This window comes from Rhinichthys klamathensis, unplaced genomic scaffold, assembly GCF_029890125.1.
Source record: "Rhinichthys klamathensis goyatoka isolate OS25496 unplaced genomic scaffold, OSU_Roscu_1.1 h1tg000006l_1, whole genome shotgun sequence".
Classification (NCBI taxonomy): Eukaryota; Metazoa; Chordata; class Actinopteri; order Cypriniformes; family Leuciscidae; genus Rhinichthys; species Rhinichthys klamathensis.
In genome coordinates this window covers 9,262,744-9,279,734 of record NW_026606559.1, presented here as the reverse complement: position 1 = coordinate 9,279,734, position 16,991 = coordinate 9,262,744, and positions in this window count along the sequence as shown.

The window sequence follows — 16,991 nt, the reverse complement described above, 5'->3', positions numbered from 1 at the left end:
TGTCTGTGTTTGCGGTGACCGTTCCCCTGCGTGCTTCAGCACCAAGGAGAGCAGTCCCTAAAAGAGCTTACACAGATAGTTCGCGTCTAAAAGATGACGTTCTATCTGTGTATTTCTGGATGTGGTCGTTACCTGGGGTCACGGGATGGTCACGATTGCTGCCTCGTGTGTCTGGGCCTCGAACACGCTGAGACAGCGTTAGTGGATGAGTCATGTACCCATTGTGGGAAGATGACCATCTCGGAGCTGCGGTCGAGACTCTCGTTCCTGCAAAGGGAACCAATCCTCCTCAGAGGGTTGCTTCGGGCAGTGACACGGGAGACCTGAGGATTACGGTGAGCGCGCTTCTTTCGGGGAACCAACCTCCTAGGAAACCTCACCACTCTCACGCTCCGCAGCTAGTTGAGCCACCAAAGGAACGTACTGGACCATCCTTGAGGTGTGTACCATTCGTTTCATTTGGTGCTCCCCGCGACGATCAGATGTTGATCGCTGCATCGGAGGGTGGGTCAGACTTCTCCACCGACGACGGCTCGGAGCCGCTGCCTCTTTCGGGTGTGCCAGCGGTGCCCGAGTCGGACCCAGAGACCAACAGGATCGGGCTCGAGTGGAACCCTCCACCGTGTCCCGAGCCCTCGAGGCTGGACGATTGGTATCTCGGGGTGGTGCGTGCTGGTTCTCAGCAACCTACCCCAGTACCCTTTTTCCCAGAGGTGCATGAGGAGCTCACGGGGACGTGGACGGCACCTTTTACTGCCAGAAACCGTCTCAGTGGCTCCTCCTCCCTCACCACCCTTGATGGCGGAGCAGCTAAGGGATACACGCGTGTCCCGCCAGTGGAGCGGGCCGCTGCAATGCAGATGTGCCCTAACTCCACTCGGCGCGGAGAACCGTGTCTTACTTTACGGGCCTGTAGGTACTCGTCGGACCTATTCGACGAGGCTTACAAGGCCTGTGAGGAAGCTGCCTCTGCCATGCACGCCATGGCGTTGCTTCAGGTCCATCAGGCAAAGGCACTGAAGGACCTGCACGAGGGTGGTCATGATCCACAAGTTCTCCAAGAACTTTGTGCCGCATAGGACCTCATGCTTCGTGCGACAAAGGTCACCGCACGGTGAGTGGGCTGGCTGTGTCTGGCCGACATGAGGGAGACCAACAAGCTCCGGTTCCTTAACTCCCGTGTCCCAGACCGGCCTCTTCGGCGATGCGGTCGAGAACTTCACCTAGCAGTTCTCGGCTGTACAAAAGCAGACAGAGACTATCAAATACAACCTGCCGCAGCGGTCAGCTGCTGCCTCTACCCCACCGCCCGCGGCTCCTCAGTCTGCTCGTCGAGAATCCTCACCACTCTCATCCGCCTCTTCTATCGCCAGCGGGCAGCAGTGTGCGGTCCAAGAACGCCACCGAGCCACCTCCTGCCCTGTGGAACCAGGTAAGTGTTTCACAGAACACTCAGACCCCACTACGGGCCGCCTTCCAGAAAGAGCCTCCCGAGCTGCGTCCCTGTGTTCCACCTCGCTGCCCCACTCCGGGTACCCCTACGGTCCCTTTTATCCCACTTGTACGGTCTCTGCGAGCCTGGTTAGCGCTCCCCAGTCTGTCTCGCTGGCTCATTCGGACCATCAGGCTTGGCTATGCGATTCAGTAGCAATATAGTTTTTTTTTTTTCGTACTTCCCCTTTAAGTACTGTCACTCTCTGTCTTCTCCCAAAACTATACTCTGGCAGGATTGGAGGAGAGGAAAATTGACAACGGAAATGAGTATATAGCAGCAAGGTTTAAAGAGTATAGAGTCATGTTCTACTGACGAGTGGAGTGCGTTACAGTCCCGTTGGAGGTTGTTTTTGCGGGAGGATTACAAGAGAAGAGTGTGTTTTCGGGCATCGTGGAAATAGGAGGTAGTACTGCTTGGTTAGCCTCTCACTAGCGGGTTTGTCCGTTGACCTAAAAATGCTTTCGCATATTTGGACTGGAGTTTTGTACCAGTAAATCAGTGGCTTGGAGGAGCAAAGGATAGGAGCAAGACGGACTGACGCTGCCGATGTTCCCGAGTCACTCATCTTGACCACCCGTGCTGCCAACTTGGGTCAGTGTTGCGTTGCTATATTTCCAAACCCGAAATCAAGTCGTACACACACACACACACACACTGCAGAATTAACGAGTGCTAGTTTTTCTTTTGTTTTTGTTTTTCTCTCTACTGTGTTTTTTAAGAGTGTTGATTTTTCTTTTGTTTATTTTTTTTCTGTTTTTGAAATAAAGTGTGTTAATGAAAAAAACTTTCTAATCTTAGTAAAGAAAGTGCATATAATTTCTTATGTAGTTTCGTCTGTTTCTTTCTTTTTGAATGTAACGGGTGGTTGTAGCTATCCGGGACTATAATATAAATCTGTGTGGCAGGTGTATACTTGTCTGGCGCCCGAACATTAATGATTGTTTATTTATTTATTTTTTCTCGAGGCCTTGGGACTGAGAGTCGATGTGAGACTGTTGGCGACCACTGAAAGTGATCGTCACTGTGGTCTAGCGGTTAGGCCTTTGCGTTACCATGCAGGAGACCCAAGTTCGATTCTCACCTAAGAATTGTTTTTTATTTTTTTATTATTGGGCGACCACTGTTACAGAAGTGGCGCCCAAACAGGGACTTGAACCAAACTTGAACCAAACTTGAACTAAACATGGACTAAACATGAACACTTGAAATTTGGGACTGTGAACTTTGGAGAATGTGTGGATTGTGAGCACGTGAACCCCGGGACTTTTGAATAATCTTTGTCAATTGCAATTGGTGTTGTCTGCTTTTGAATATGTTTTTTTTTCCTTTTTCTTTTAAATAAGGGTTTTTTCCTTTTTTGATGGTGTTTGGGGAAAATGTTAAAAATTGACTATTGAGGAAAAAGCTGGGTTTTTTTCCTAAACCCCTGTTGCCCACATACAGTCTCTTGATTTTATTTATATATTTTCCAACATTTGCAATACACCCAAACATTAACAGACATGGCCACTACTCCTCCTCCATACTCCACTTATGTGGACATTGATGAACCGGATGCACCACCCAACATTTCCACTCCATACAGCTTCCCCTATCCAGGAACCCAGGTGCGGATGCTCTCCCCTGCTCTAGGAGGCAGTATATCAGTGCAGCCCCTCACTTGGGCCCCAGAATCTGACGACATGCAACTTTGTATGTCCCCTGATGTTACGTCTCTTTCCTCAATGGATCAGCGTGCCCTACCAGGCATCCTTCCAACCCCTGGGAGGGAAATTCACCATTTCACTGCTCAGGTACAAGGTAACAGGGACAATCTGAGGGAATTCATGAAAAACCAGGAGAAAACTGTAAATGAGCTTACCCAGGTATTAAAGGCATCCTCTTCCCACCGTGGAAGCCAGATCAACGATCTTTCGGCCAAGGTGGAGACCAACAAGCAACAGGTTCTCACCCTACTGACTGCATCTAAACAACAAGAGGCAGCTGAGACCGACCAATTGGTTAAGGCTGTGAAACTGATGTTCTCGAATGAAATTCAGAAAATGGAATCAACTATCACTTCTGTAGTTCAGGATCAGGTGGAAAGGCTACGAGTAGAGATCCAACAGGATATTCAAGCCATCCAACACACTCTTCTGGGTGGCCTTGATAATGTAACCACAAATCTTCAGCAATGTGAAACACAAATTGACAAATGTTGTACCTGTGTAGCCGAGCTGCAAAATGATTTCCAAGTGTACAAAAAGAAAACTGTTGAACCCCAAATGAAAGAAACAACAGCTCAAGTTCCGAGTACTACACTCCCAACACCCCGAGCACCAGAAACTATTTCAACCCCTCTATCGACCCCTATGGTAAAAAGTGACCATATTAAATTAACCTTTCCCACTTTTGGGCGGCATACAGATGATATTGACCCCCTATTGTACTTGACCAAGTGTCAAGATTTTCTGGCTCTACATCCTTTGACAGATGCAGACCTCCTGGCAACCTTCCGCACAGTATTGCATGGCACTGCACATGACTGGTGGGAATTAAGTTGTTTTAATATAACTACTTGGAAGGAATTTGAGACCTCATTCCTCTCTGCTTTCCTGTCCGAGGACTATGAGGATGAGCTGGCTGAACGTGTCCGTACTAGAGTTCAAGGGGAGAAAGAATCAGTTAGAGACTTTGCATTCACTTATCGTGCATTGTGCAAAAGATGGAAGACCACTCTAACAGAAAACGAGATTGTTAAAATGATCTTAAAAAATATCAAGCCTTACCTGGCAAGTCAGCTGCGGAGTCGGGTGAACACCGTTGAAGATTTAGTTAAACTCGGACACCAACTGGAAAAGGATTTCGAAGAACAGCTTCGGTATGAAGGGCGTGTGGGCCTAAAACAACAAGCCAATCCACAAAAACACCAAGTGACCCAACCCAACCGACCTGCTGAGAAACCACCGGTACAGTGTTGGAGATGTAATGGACCACATCCTCCAGGAAATTGTCCATTGTATGTACGTCAGTCTTCTGGGCAACAACAGTTCACCCATGGAAAGTATTCTCACCACTCTGAAAAATCAGGGGGACGGCCTTCCAGTAACACTGTAGCAGCCTCTGGTACATCCCAGTCACGAGCCGAAACCCATAGTATCTCAAATACTTCAAGATCAATTGCATTCATGACCATACCACAGCAATTAGTAGTCCCAATCCGCGTTGGTTTTTGGATGGGGAAAGCCATCATGGATAGTGGAGCAAGTTACACGCTACTTCACGAAAATCTTATGAAGCAGCTTGCCATCCAGGACCAGCTCCAACCATAGTCTTGTGGTCCTCTCTATCTGGCCAATGGAAAAGGTGAGAGTCCTTTAGGGTGGATAAACACCACTATTCATCTCCATGGTAAAGCCATTACATTACCTGTTGTTGTCCTCCCTTCTCAAGCCCTTGCTTATGCCATCGTCCTGGGATTGGACTTTATCTTTTTCAGCGGCCTGCAGATTAATGTCAGTGAACACAAATATTCCTTCAAGTCTGACCTTGCTGAAGAATATCCATTTCAACCTGGAAATGCCAGTGAACCCCTGGTTAACACGCCACCCATGAAGGAGGAGAATAGAACCAGCAAAAACAAATTTGTCTCTGTTAAGTGCTGTACCTCCTCCCCAACCATTTTTGACCATGCTACAAACTGACAGTGTGGATGATGCAACACTAATTATGGATGTTGTAAGTAAAGCGCATCTACCCCTGGAAGAAAAGCAGCAGTTACTTCAGATTCTAGAAAGCAACCCACGAGTATGTACTCACCAAACTGGACGAACGGAGGTCCTGAAACATCGCATTTACACCACCTGTCAGGTACCTATCAAGCAACGGCCCTATCGGTTGTCTCCTGTAAAACAACAGGCAATGGAGGAACAATTGGAGGTGATGTTGAAAGAAGGAATTGTGGAGCCATCACATTCTGGTTGGGCCTCACCAGTAGTCCTTGTTCCAAAGAATAATGGAAAACTACGGTTCTGTGTAGACTACCGTAAAGTCATGCAACTACAGAAAATGACGCTTACCCACTCCCAAATATCACAGAGATCCTAGAATCACTCTCTGGGGCATCCATTTTCTCTACCATAGACCTCAACAGCGGGTATTGGCAAGTGACAATGGACCCTGAGAGTAAAGCCAAGACTGCTTTTATCGTGCCTGCAGGTCTATATCACTTCAATGTTATGCCTTTTGGTTTAAAAAATGCACCTGCTACCTTCCAGCGGCTAATGGAGACAGTCCTGGGGGAGCTAAGAAGTAAAATATGTTTTCTCTACATTGATGACATCATCATTTATTTTCCCTCTGTGAACCAGCATTTCTGTGACCTTCAGACTGTCCTCCACAGGCTGGAAACTGCTGGTTTGACTTTGAACTTGAAAAAGTGTACGTTTGTCTCTCAGAAATCACTTTTCTGGGTCATGTGGTGAGCACTGAAGGCATCACGGCCGATCCAAGTAAAGTTGAGGCCATTCGCACCTTCCCTGCCCCCTGCAACTTGAAGGAAGTTCAGCGGTTCCTGGGCTTATCTGGATGGTATCACCGGTTTGTGCCAAATTTTTCTAAAATTGCTGAGCCCCTAAATTCAATGAAAAAAAAGGACAAGTGTTTAAATGGACGACGCTGTGTCAACAAGCGTTTGACCAATTAAAAGCATGTCTCTCGTCGCCCCCCATTCTCGGCAACCCTGATCTTCAAGTTCCATTCATAGTATATACAGATGCCAGCGACACAGGACTGGGTGCTATTCTCACACAGCGGAAAGATCTAGGCAGAGAGGAGGTTATTGCTTATGCCAGTCGAACATTATCTGGGGCAGAAGTCAACTACACGGCAACAGAAAAAGAATGTCTGGCAATTGTGTGGGCCTTGGAAAAGTTGTAACAGTACCTTGAACATAAACTCTTCACTGTTGTCACAGATCATTCCGCTCTGCAATGGGTCATGGGATCCACCAAAACCAACAGCCGCCTCATCCGATGGGTCCTGAGACTGCAAAAATTCAACTTCGTCATTGAATACCGTAAAGGAAAATTAAATGTAGCCCCTGATGCTTTGTCCAGGTCTTCCACTACAGCAAGTTCTCTGTGATGGCCACAGCCATGGCCTCACAACCAGTTCAAGAGCGGTAACCTCATGCACTTATATTTTTCGTGAGTTTATGCTGTTTTTCTTTAGGATTAGTTTATATACTTTTTCTCATACTCATTGGACATTTGTTGCAAACATTTAGTTACAAATAACTCACAGGACACTTAGTTCATTTTACATACATTTTACTTCATTTAGTTGACCATTCAGAAGTATATTTTTTGGGAGCGCGCACCATTAGTTACTTTTGGATTGTCATTCTGTTTGTACAACTATTTTGTTTCTGAGCTTACCAGTGTTGGATTCCACACCCTGGAGAGATCCAGGAAGTCGGCTGGCTTGTGGGGGGGGGGGGGGGGGGTAGCTTTATTTTCTTCTTAGATATTTTGGGGTTTAGATTTATATTATATGAGTATTTTTGTTGAGTTAAGGTTAAGTAAAAGTATATTTCTTTTGTAATAAGTTTTTGGGTAGATTTTGCTGTTATTTCTGTCATATGTAGTAGTGTTGTTGTTAGTCTTCCGTTGTGTGTCAAAATTGGTTTGATCAGCCAATATATAAGTTCCCTTTGTTTCTTTTGTTGGAGGTCAGTTATATTTGAGTCTCTTATGTTCAGAGCTTTAGTTACCTTCTGTTTATTTGACCTCTTTTAGAGGCCCAAAAATTTTATTTTTTTTGGTTGTAATGATTTTTTTGGGAAATAAAAATTCTTATTTTTGAACTTCCCTTGTGACGACTCATGCTTAACTGCTTGGTCCCTTACATATGGTGGCAGCGGTGGGACTAGCCAGTTGAGGAGTACAAGGTTTTTTTTTCTCGGTTTTTTTCATTTTTTTTTTTTTTTTCATTTTGGGGAAGCATGCGAGGAGCGAAAGTGACAAGAGGTGGCCGGACAGAGAATAAGAAGACTGAGTCAACCCATATAGAGAGAGGACACCGGGCGGAAGATGAGGACGCAATGGAAGGTGAAGCACTAAATGGAGCACCAAGTGGGGAGGATGAAGATGGCAGAGAGCCAACGCTGAGTGACCTGGCTGGGATCATGCGGTCATTTATGGGTCAACAGGAGACCAGGGAAGCAAAATTGAGAGAGGAAGCCAACCGCCAGGAGTACCAGTTCAAAGCACTACAGCATCAGTTTCGCCTTCTGCAGGAGGAGGTGGAGGTTCGCACATCTCCAGTACCAGAGCCTGCTTCCATAGTGCCAGGTCCCTCTGAGGACTATGATTTGAATGTGAATCATCCAAAGGCCCATGCCTCACCCTCTATAGATTCAATCCACCCCACCATGTCTTCACCAGGTCAGTCTCGATCCTTTCATGAGCCTAGACTGGAAAAATGAACAGAAAATGATGATGTGGAACATTTTCTAATTACCTTTGAGAGAATTGCAGTAACATGTCGGTGGCCAAAGGTGGACTGGGTTTTTCGTCTCCTCCCACTGCTGACGGGTAAGGCCAGAGGAGCCTATGTGCATATGGATATAGATGATGCTCATGAATATGATAAAGTGAAAACAGCAATTCTGGAAAAATATGATATTAACCCTGAGACCTACAGGCAGAGGTTCAGATCCCTCTATGTGGTACCTGAGGAAAGCCCCAAAGAGCTGTATGTGAGGCTTAAAGAGCTGAATGTAAAATGGATCCAACCGCAAGGTAAAACACTTCATGAAATTAATGAAATCTTGATCATGGAACAATACTTGAGAATGCTGTCCCCTGAGCTTCAGGTTTGGGTAAAGGAGCATGGGCCGAAATCTGCTGGTGAAGCTGCCACACTTGCTGATGTGTTTGTTGCTGCCCGGAAAAAAGGCCAGCCATGGAGTAGTATGGGTGGGAAGGCTGGTAAGGACGGCCACCGGCCCATACCCCCTCAGTACCAACAGAGGTCAGCGATAGGAGTGGGTAAGCCTCCCATGAGGGAGAACCAATATGTACCACCTAGAGCTCCTAACAGAATACCCATTTGCTACTTGTGTGGACAGGAAGGTCATGTCAAACCAATGTGCCCGAAGAATCCAGCCAGGCTGACCCAGATGTGTTTTGTTCCACGTCAGAGTGCTAACCCTGACCCCAAAGGTAACCACACCATGAAAATGGCTTGGGTTAAAATCAATGGGGAAAACCTCAGAGCCCTGATTGACACTGGCAGCACTCAGACCCCTGTACAGAGAAAATATGTACCAGCTAATGCTATCTGTACCCTTGAGACTGTCCCTATTTGCTGTGTACATGGCGATGAGAAGTATTACCCCACTGCCGATATTTATCTGGAGATAGAGGGACAGATGTATCTGTTAAATGTGGGAGTTGCGGATCACTTGACTATCCCTGTAGTTTTAGGTGAAGATCTGCCAGTACTCTATGACTTGATCAAGCCAGTGCAAAGTTGTAATGTGGTCACTAGAGCACAAGCTAAGCAGGTGGACACGGACTCCATAGCCCTCAGTGCCTTACCCTTCTATAATGAAGAGTTTGAGACATGTCCCGGGAAAGCTCACAAGACTCGTAGTCAAAGGAGGCAAGACAAATTTCGGGGCACGGCTATACAACCACCGGCTGAGACTACTCCAGACATGCCCCTGGGTTTCCAAATACCTACAGATATAATGCAAATGCAGGAAAATGATCCAACTTTGTCTACCCTTTTTCGGAGAGCTCGAGGAAGCAAGCAGGAGACTAATACTAATGGTGAGCAAAATGAGTATGTCCTACAGAACGGTGTTCTTTACCATCAGAATGGCCAGGTGAAGCAGCTGGTGGTCCCACAGGTGGCCCGAGAAATAGTACTTACCTTGGGTCACTCCATTCCCTGGGCTGGCCACTTAGGGAAACATAAGACCACAGCTCGTATTAAGCGCCATTTCTACTGGCCAGGTTTGCAAACTGACGTCGCCCAGTTCTGTAGAAGCTGCTCTCAGTGCCAAAAGACATCAATGAAAAGTCCCTCCAAAGCTCCACTTCAACCGCTCCCAGTTACAAGTATCCCCTTTGAGCGTCTTGGGATGGACATTGTTGGTCCGGTGGAGAAAAGTAAAACAGGAAACCGCTTTATGTTGGCAGTAACCGACTATGCAACCAAATATCCAGAAGTCTTCCCATTGAAATCAGTTAAAGCAAAAACTGTGGCTTCTTCCTTGGTGCATTTTTTCTCAAGAGTTGGTTTCCCTTGTGAAATTTTAACAGACCAAGGCACTAATTTCATGTCTAAACTTTTGAAACAGGTTTACCAACTCCTCGGCATAAAGAGTGTGTGTACTACGCCCTACCACCCGCAAACAGATGGGCTGACGGAGCGATTCAATCAGACCCTCAAGCAAATGCTTCGTAAATTTGTGAATGAGACTGGATCTGACTGGGATCATTGGCTTCCATACCTCCTCTTTGCATATAGGGAGGTACCTCAGGCTTCCACAGGTTTTTCCCCTTTTGAACTACTCTATGGCCATGAGGTGAGGGGTCCTCTAGCCTTATTGAGGGACACTTGGGGAGGAGATCAGGGGAAGGAAGGGACCATTAATGTAATCTCTTATGTTGTCCAGATGAGAGAGAGACTGCAGCGAATGGGGGAACTAGCCCAGACACACATGCTGGAGGCCCAAAAGCACCAAAAGACTTGGTATGACAAGTCAGCTCGACAGAGAGGCTTTCAACCAGGCCAGAAAGTCTTGGTTATGTTGCCTACCAGTGACAGTAAGCTCCTTGCAAAATGGCAGGGGCCCTTTGAGGTGAAGGAAAAGTTGGGGCCCACCACCTATCAGGTCTCCACTCCAGGGCATCAGCGTTCTAGCCAGGTGCTTCATGTGAACCTCCTTAAGGAGTGGGTCCCAAGAGCTGAGGTGTTCCTGATTCAGGCTGTAAAGGAAGAGGAGGAGCCAGATGACCAGTATCTGCCCTTGCCAGTGTCCACAGAGCTTGATGTAAGCCATCTGTCAAGGGAACAGCAGTCTCAGGTACAAACTCTACTTCACTTAGACATATTTCAAGAATATCCAGGGCGCACGAACCTGGTTGAACATGACATTGTATTAAAACCTGATGCAACAGCGAGACGTATGAGTTACAGGATACCAGAGCGCCTCCTGGTGTCCCTGAAGAAGGAAGTTGACTTCATGCTGTCTCTGGGGATAATTCAGCGATCTAAGAGTGAGTGGTGCAATCCCGTGGTGCTGGTTCCGAAAAAGGATGGGACAATAAGGTTTTGTATCGATTTCAGGTATCTAAACTCAATTTCAAAGTTTGACTCCTACCCCACCCCACGAATTGATGATCTCATTGACCGCCTGGGAAAAGCAAAGTATCTAACCACCATTGACCTCTGTAAGGGTTACTGGCAAGTACCCCTAACCCAGCAGTCTCAGGAACTGACAGCCTTCCGAAATCCCTGGGGGCTTTTCCAGTTTACGGTGTTACCATTTGGGCTGCATGGGGCTCCAGCAACCTTTCAAAGACTAATGGACCAGGTTCTCTATGGATTGTCGGAGTTTTCTTGTGCATGCCTTGATGATATTGTCATCTACAGCACAACGTGGGAGGAACATGTAGAGCATCTCAAAATGGTCTCTGACTGCCTACGTTCTGCCGGTTTGACAATCAATCCAGCTAAATGTGTCCTGGCCAAGAAGGAAACCGAGTACCTGGGTTTCACCATTGGAGGTGGGTTAATTAAACCTCAGGTTCATAAGATCCATGCAATTGAGTCATGTCCTCTCCCACAGACCAAGAAGCAGCTAAGATCTTTCCTGGGGATGGCTGGTTTCTATCATCGGTTCATCCCCAACTTTTCAGCCAGGGCTGCTCTACTAACAGATAAAACGGGCTCAAGATGTCCCAACCAGGTCCAGTGGACGGGGGAGGCAGTGGCAGCTTTCAAGGACATTCAAAAATCTCTGAGTGAAAGCCCCGTTTTACATAGTCCAAACTTTGAGAAACTGTTCATATTACAGACGGATGCCTCTGAGAGGGGTGTAGGGGCGGTGCTTCTACAGGGACCTAAGGAGGAACGACATCCTGTGGCGTATTTCAGTCGGAAACTGCTACCCAGAGAGGTCCGTTATTCAACAGTAGAAAAGGAGGCCTTGGCAGTCAAATGGGCCCTGGACTCTTTCAAGTATTACCTGATGGGCAGAGAGTTTATCTTGGAGTCTGACCATAAGGCACTGCAGTGGCTAGAGAGGATGAAATATACCAATGGGCGGATTACCAGGTGGTACCTTGCCATGCAGCCATTCCGGTTTACAGTCCAGTACATCCCTGGCAAGTCCAACACCACTGCAGATTACCTCTCTCGCTGGCCCAGCAGCAGCTCTGAAGGGGAGGGTTGTGTGATGGCCACAGCCATGGCCTCACAACCAGTTCAAGAGCGGTAACCTCATGCACTTATATTTTTCGTGAGTTTATGCTGTTTTTCTTTAGGATTAGTTTATATACTTTTTCTCATACTCATTGGACATTTGTTGCAAACATTTAGTTACAAATAACTCACAGGACACTTAGTTCATTTTACATACATTTTACTTTATTTAGTTGACCATTCAGAAGTATATTTTTTGGGAGCGCGCACCATTAGTTACTTTTGGATTGTCATTCTGTTTGTACAACTATTTTGTTTCTGAGCTTACCAGTGTTGGATTCCACACCCTGGAGAGATCCAGGAAGTCGGCTGGCTTAAAGGGGTGGCGCTTGGAGCAGGAGCAGCTTTAAAGGGGAGATGGCCTAATTGGACACTACCACTGCTTGTTATGTCTGGGGGGGGGGGGGGGGGGGGTAGCTTTATTTTCTTTATTTTCTTCTTAGATATTTTGGGGTTTAGATTTATATTATATGAGTATTTTTGTTAAGTTAAGGTTAAGTAAAAGTATATTTCTTTTATAATGAGTTTTTGGGTAGATTTTGCTGTTATTTCTGTCATATGTAGTAGAGTTGTTGTTAGTCTTCCCTTGTGTGTCAAAATTGGTTTGATCAGCCAATATATAAGTTCCCTTTGTTTCTTTTGTTGGAGGTCAGTTATATTTGAGTCTCTTATGTTCAGAGCTTTAGCTTTTTTTTGGGAAATAAAAATTCTTATTTTTGAACTTCCCTTGTGACTCCTCATGTTTAACAGCTTGGTCCCTCACATTCTCCCATCACAGCATGTTGCACCCTTTACAACAAGCAAAAGATGGACCAACACCTAGAGCTTCCAGTGTCAGATGATGTCCTGTGGGAACAGCATAAAGACTGTGAAATAACAACTATATTGCAGGCGGTAGCGGAAAAACAAAGTCCACAAATTGACCAATATGAAGTGGTAGAGGATAAGTTGAATCACAAAACTTACCTAGTGAATGAGCAAATACACTATAGAGTGTATGTTCCCAGCAGTCTCAGGCCGACACTCCTACAGCATTATCATTCTCACCCCCTAAGTGGCCATCGAGGAATCTATAAAACCTATAAACGGCTCCAGGAAGTAGCGTTTTGGCCAGGAATGTGGACTAATGTGAAACATCATGTCAGGAGTTGTGTGACATGCCAAACCCTTTAGGCATGATAACCAGAAACCTGCAGGGAAACTCCAATCATTTACCACCACTCGTCCAAATGAAATGCTGGCAGTTGATATTATGGGCCCACTACCCAGGAGTACACAGCAAAATAAGTACTTGCTGGTTTTCGTTGATTATTACACCCGATGGGTTGAGTTTTTCCCCATGCGTCACGCCACTGCTCAGAGTGTTGCAACAATTCTAAGAAAATAAATCTTAACTCGGTGGGGAGTTCTAGACTTAATTCTTTCTGATAGGGGCAGCCAATTCATCTCATCTGTGTTCAAAGAAGTATGTGATAAATGGAGAGTTACCCACAAGTTAACCACCGCATATCATCCTCAGACTAACATGACTGAACGTGTGAACAGAACTCTTAAAAACATGATTGCGGCATATGTGGATGACAACCACGCGAAATGGGATCAGTTCTTATCAGAGTTGCGATTTGCCATGAATTCTGCCATCCAGGAGACCATTGTAGTAACCCCTGCAGAATTGCAGCTTGGAAGGAAACTCAACGGGCCAATGGATAAAATACTTCACGGTCCAAATCTCACTCCTGATGCTTCCTCCTATGATGTGGTTTGTCACATACAACAACTGCAATCCCAAGCTAGAGAGAGCAGCAGAAAAGCCAAACATCGACAACTCCGGAACTATAACAAAAAAAGACAAGATGTCACTTTCAAAATCAAAGACCGGGTATGGCTTCGAAACTTTCCTCAGTCCAGTGCACAACACAAGTTTAGTGCAAAATTGGCACCTAAATGGAAAGGGCCTTACCAGATTCTGAAACACCTGGGACCTTTGAATTATTGCATAGCGTTGGAGGCCACTGGAGAAGATGTGCGCACTGCACATGTGTGCAATCTTAAAATGTGTTTTCCAACAGCTGAGGAGTTGGACGACCAGGCGAAGAGGAGACTTCAAGACCTCTTTCAAGAAACCTCAGATGAGGAGGAGTTATTGGGTTTTTGATTCTTTTATCTTAACAACCATGGGTTGTTTCAGCCAGGGGGGGGGGGGGGGGGAGAGTGTAGCAATATAGTTTTTTTTTTTTCGTACTTCCCCTTTAAGTACTGTCACTCTCTGTCTTCTCCTCCCAAAACTATACACTGGCAGGATTGGAGGAGAGGAAAATTGACAACGGAAATGAGTATAGAGCAGCAAGGTTTAAAGAGTATAGAGTCATGTTCTACTGACGAGTGGAGTGCGTTACAGTCCCGTTGGAGGTTGTTTTTGCGGGTGGATTACAAGAGAAGAGTGTGTTTTCGGGCATCGTGGAAATAGGAGGTAGTACTGCTTGGTTAGCCTCTCACTAGCGGGTGTGTTTGTTGACCTACGAATGCTTTCGCATATTTGGACTGGAGTTTTGTACCAGTAAATCAGTGGCTTGGAGGAGCAAAGGATAGGAGCAAGACGGACTGACGCTGCCGATGTTCCCGAGTCACTCATCTTGACCACCCGTGCTGCCAACTTGGGTCAGTGTTGCATTGCTATATTTCCAAACCCGAAATCAAGTCGTACACACACACACACACACACTGCAGAATTTACGAGTGCTAGTTTTTTCTTTTGTTTTTGTTTTTCTCTCTCTCTACTTTTTGAACATGAAGATATAGTACTACTGTGTTTTTTAAGAGTGTTGATTTTTTTTTTTTTTTTTTTTTTTTTGAAGTAAAGTGTGTTGATGAAAAAAACTTTCTAATCTTAGTAAAGAAAGTGCATATAATTTCTTATGTAGTTTCGTCTGTTTCTTTCTTTTTGTATAAAACGGGTGGTTGTAGCTATCCGGGACTATAATATAAATCTGTGTGGCAGGTGTATACTTGTCTGGAGCCCGAACATTAATGATTGTTTATTTATTTATTTTTTCTCGAGGCCTTGGGACTGAGAGTCGATGTGAGACTGTTGGCGACCGCTGAAAGTGATCGTCACTGTGGTCTAGCGGTTAGGACTCTGCGTTGCCACGCAGGAGACCCGAGTTCAATTCTCACCTAAGAATTTTTTATTTTTTTTCCTTATTGGGCGACCACCGTTACACCCGGCGTCCCCCCAAGTTTCGGGTCATCCACTCCACTAAAGTGAGAGCAGCCGTTGCCCATGTCTCGCGTGCGGAGATCGCAGTCCTACTGGCGAAGCACGCGATAAAGCCGGTCCCTCCAGCCGATATGAGGTCAGGGCATTTCAGTCCCTAATTCATTGTACCCAAGAAAGGTGGTGGGTGATGACCAATCTTGGATCTGCGAGTTTTGAATCTGAGCCTCCACAAGCTACCGTTCAAAATGCTCACGCAGAGACGCGTTTTCGAATGCATCCGTCCCCGAGATTGGTCTGCAGCGATCGACCTGAAGGACGCATACTTTCATGTCTCGATTCTCCATCGACACAGGCCATTTCTGTATCCTCAACTATCTCGATGACTGGCTCATACTAGCACACTCTCGAGATCAGCTATGCCAACACAGGGACCTTGTGCTCAGGCACCTCAGCCAGTTGGGTCTTCAGGTCAACTGGGAAAAGAGAAAATACTCTGCAGATACTGATTCTTTTCTCAAAGGCAGGATGGCGGTCCCACTGAAATTCTTTCAGAGGCTTCTGGGGCATATGGCAGCGGCATCAGCGGTAACCCCGCTCGGCCTGCTTCATATGAGACCACTTTAGCACTGGCTTCACGGCCGAGTCCCGAGATACGGGCATGCAGTGTCAGAGGTGTGGACGGACCCCCAACTGCATTGGCACAACAATTGCCTTGAGTTGCTAGCGGTACATCTCGCTCTGAGCTGCTTGAAAAGGCCGCTACAGGGCAGGGACTTGCTGGTCCGTGCGGACAACACTGCGACCGTTGCGTACATCAACCGACAAGGTGGTCTACGCTCCCGTCTCATGTCGCAACTCGCCCGTCATCTCCTCCTCTGGAGTCAGAAGCATCTAAGGTCGCTTCGAGCCATGTATGCCCCGGCGTGCTCAACCGTGTGGCCGACGAGCTATCACGAGCTATGCTTCCGGGAGAATGGCGACTCCACCCCCAGGCGGTTCAGCTGATCTGGAGAGAGTTCGGGGAGGCTCAGGTAGACCTGTTTGCTCAGGTAGACCTGTTTGCCTCCTCAGAGACCTCCCACTGCCAGCTGTTTTACTCCCTGGCCGAGGGAACACTCGGCACGGACGCACTGGCACACAGCTGGTCCCGGGGCATCCGCGAATATGCGTTTCCCCCAGTGAGCTTCTTCTGACTCAGAGATGGGGCACCCTATGGCACCCGGGTCCAGACCTCTGGAAACTCCATGTCTGGTCCCTGGACGGGACGTGGAGGTTCTAGGTGACTTACCCCCAAAGGTACTTAACACCATCACTTTAGCACGGGCACCGTCCACGAGACGTGTTTACGCCCTGAAGGGGAACTTGTTCGTCGAGTGGTGTTCTTCTCGCCGAGAAGACCCCCGATGATGTTTGATAGGGTCTGTGCTTTCCTTCTTGCAGCAACGGTTGGAGCGGAGGCTGTCTCCCTCCACCCTCAAAGTACATGCTGCAGCTATTTCAGCTTATCATGACCACATAGATGGCAAAACAGTTGGGAAACACGACCAGGTCGTCAGGTTTCTTAGGGGGGCGAGACGATTAAATCCTCCTCGATCCCCCCTCCATACCATTTTCGGTCGACGAATCGTGCCTAGAGTTCGGGCTGGGTGACAACCACGTAGTATTAAGACCCCGGCCTGGCTATGTGCCCAAGGTTCCTACCACTCCCTTCAGGGACCGGGTAGTGAACCTGCAAGCGCTGCCCCTGGAGGAGGCAGACCCAGCCTTGGCTTTGCTCTGTCCCGTTCGCGCTCTGGGTAT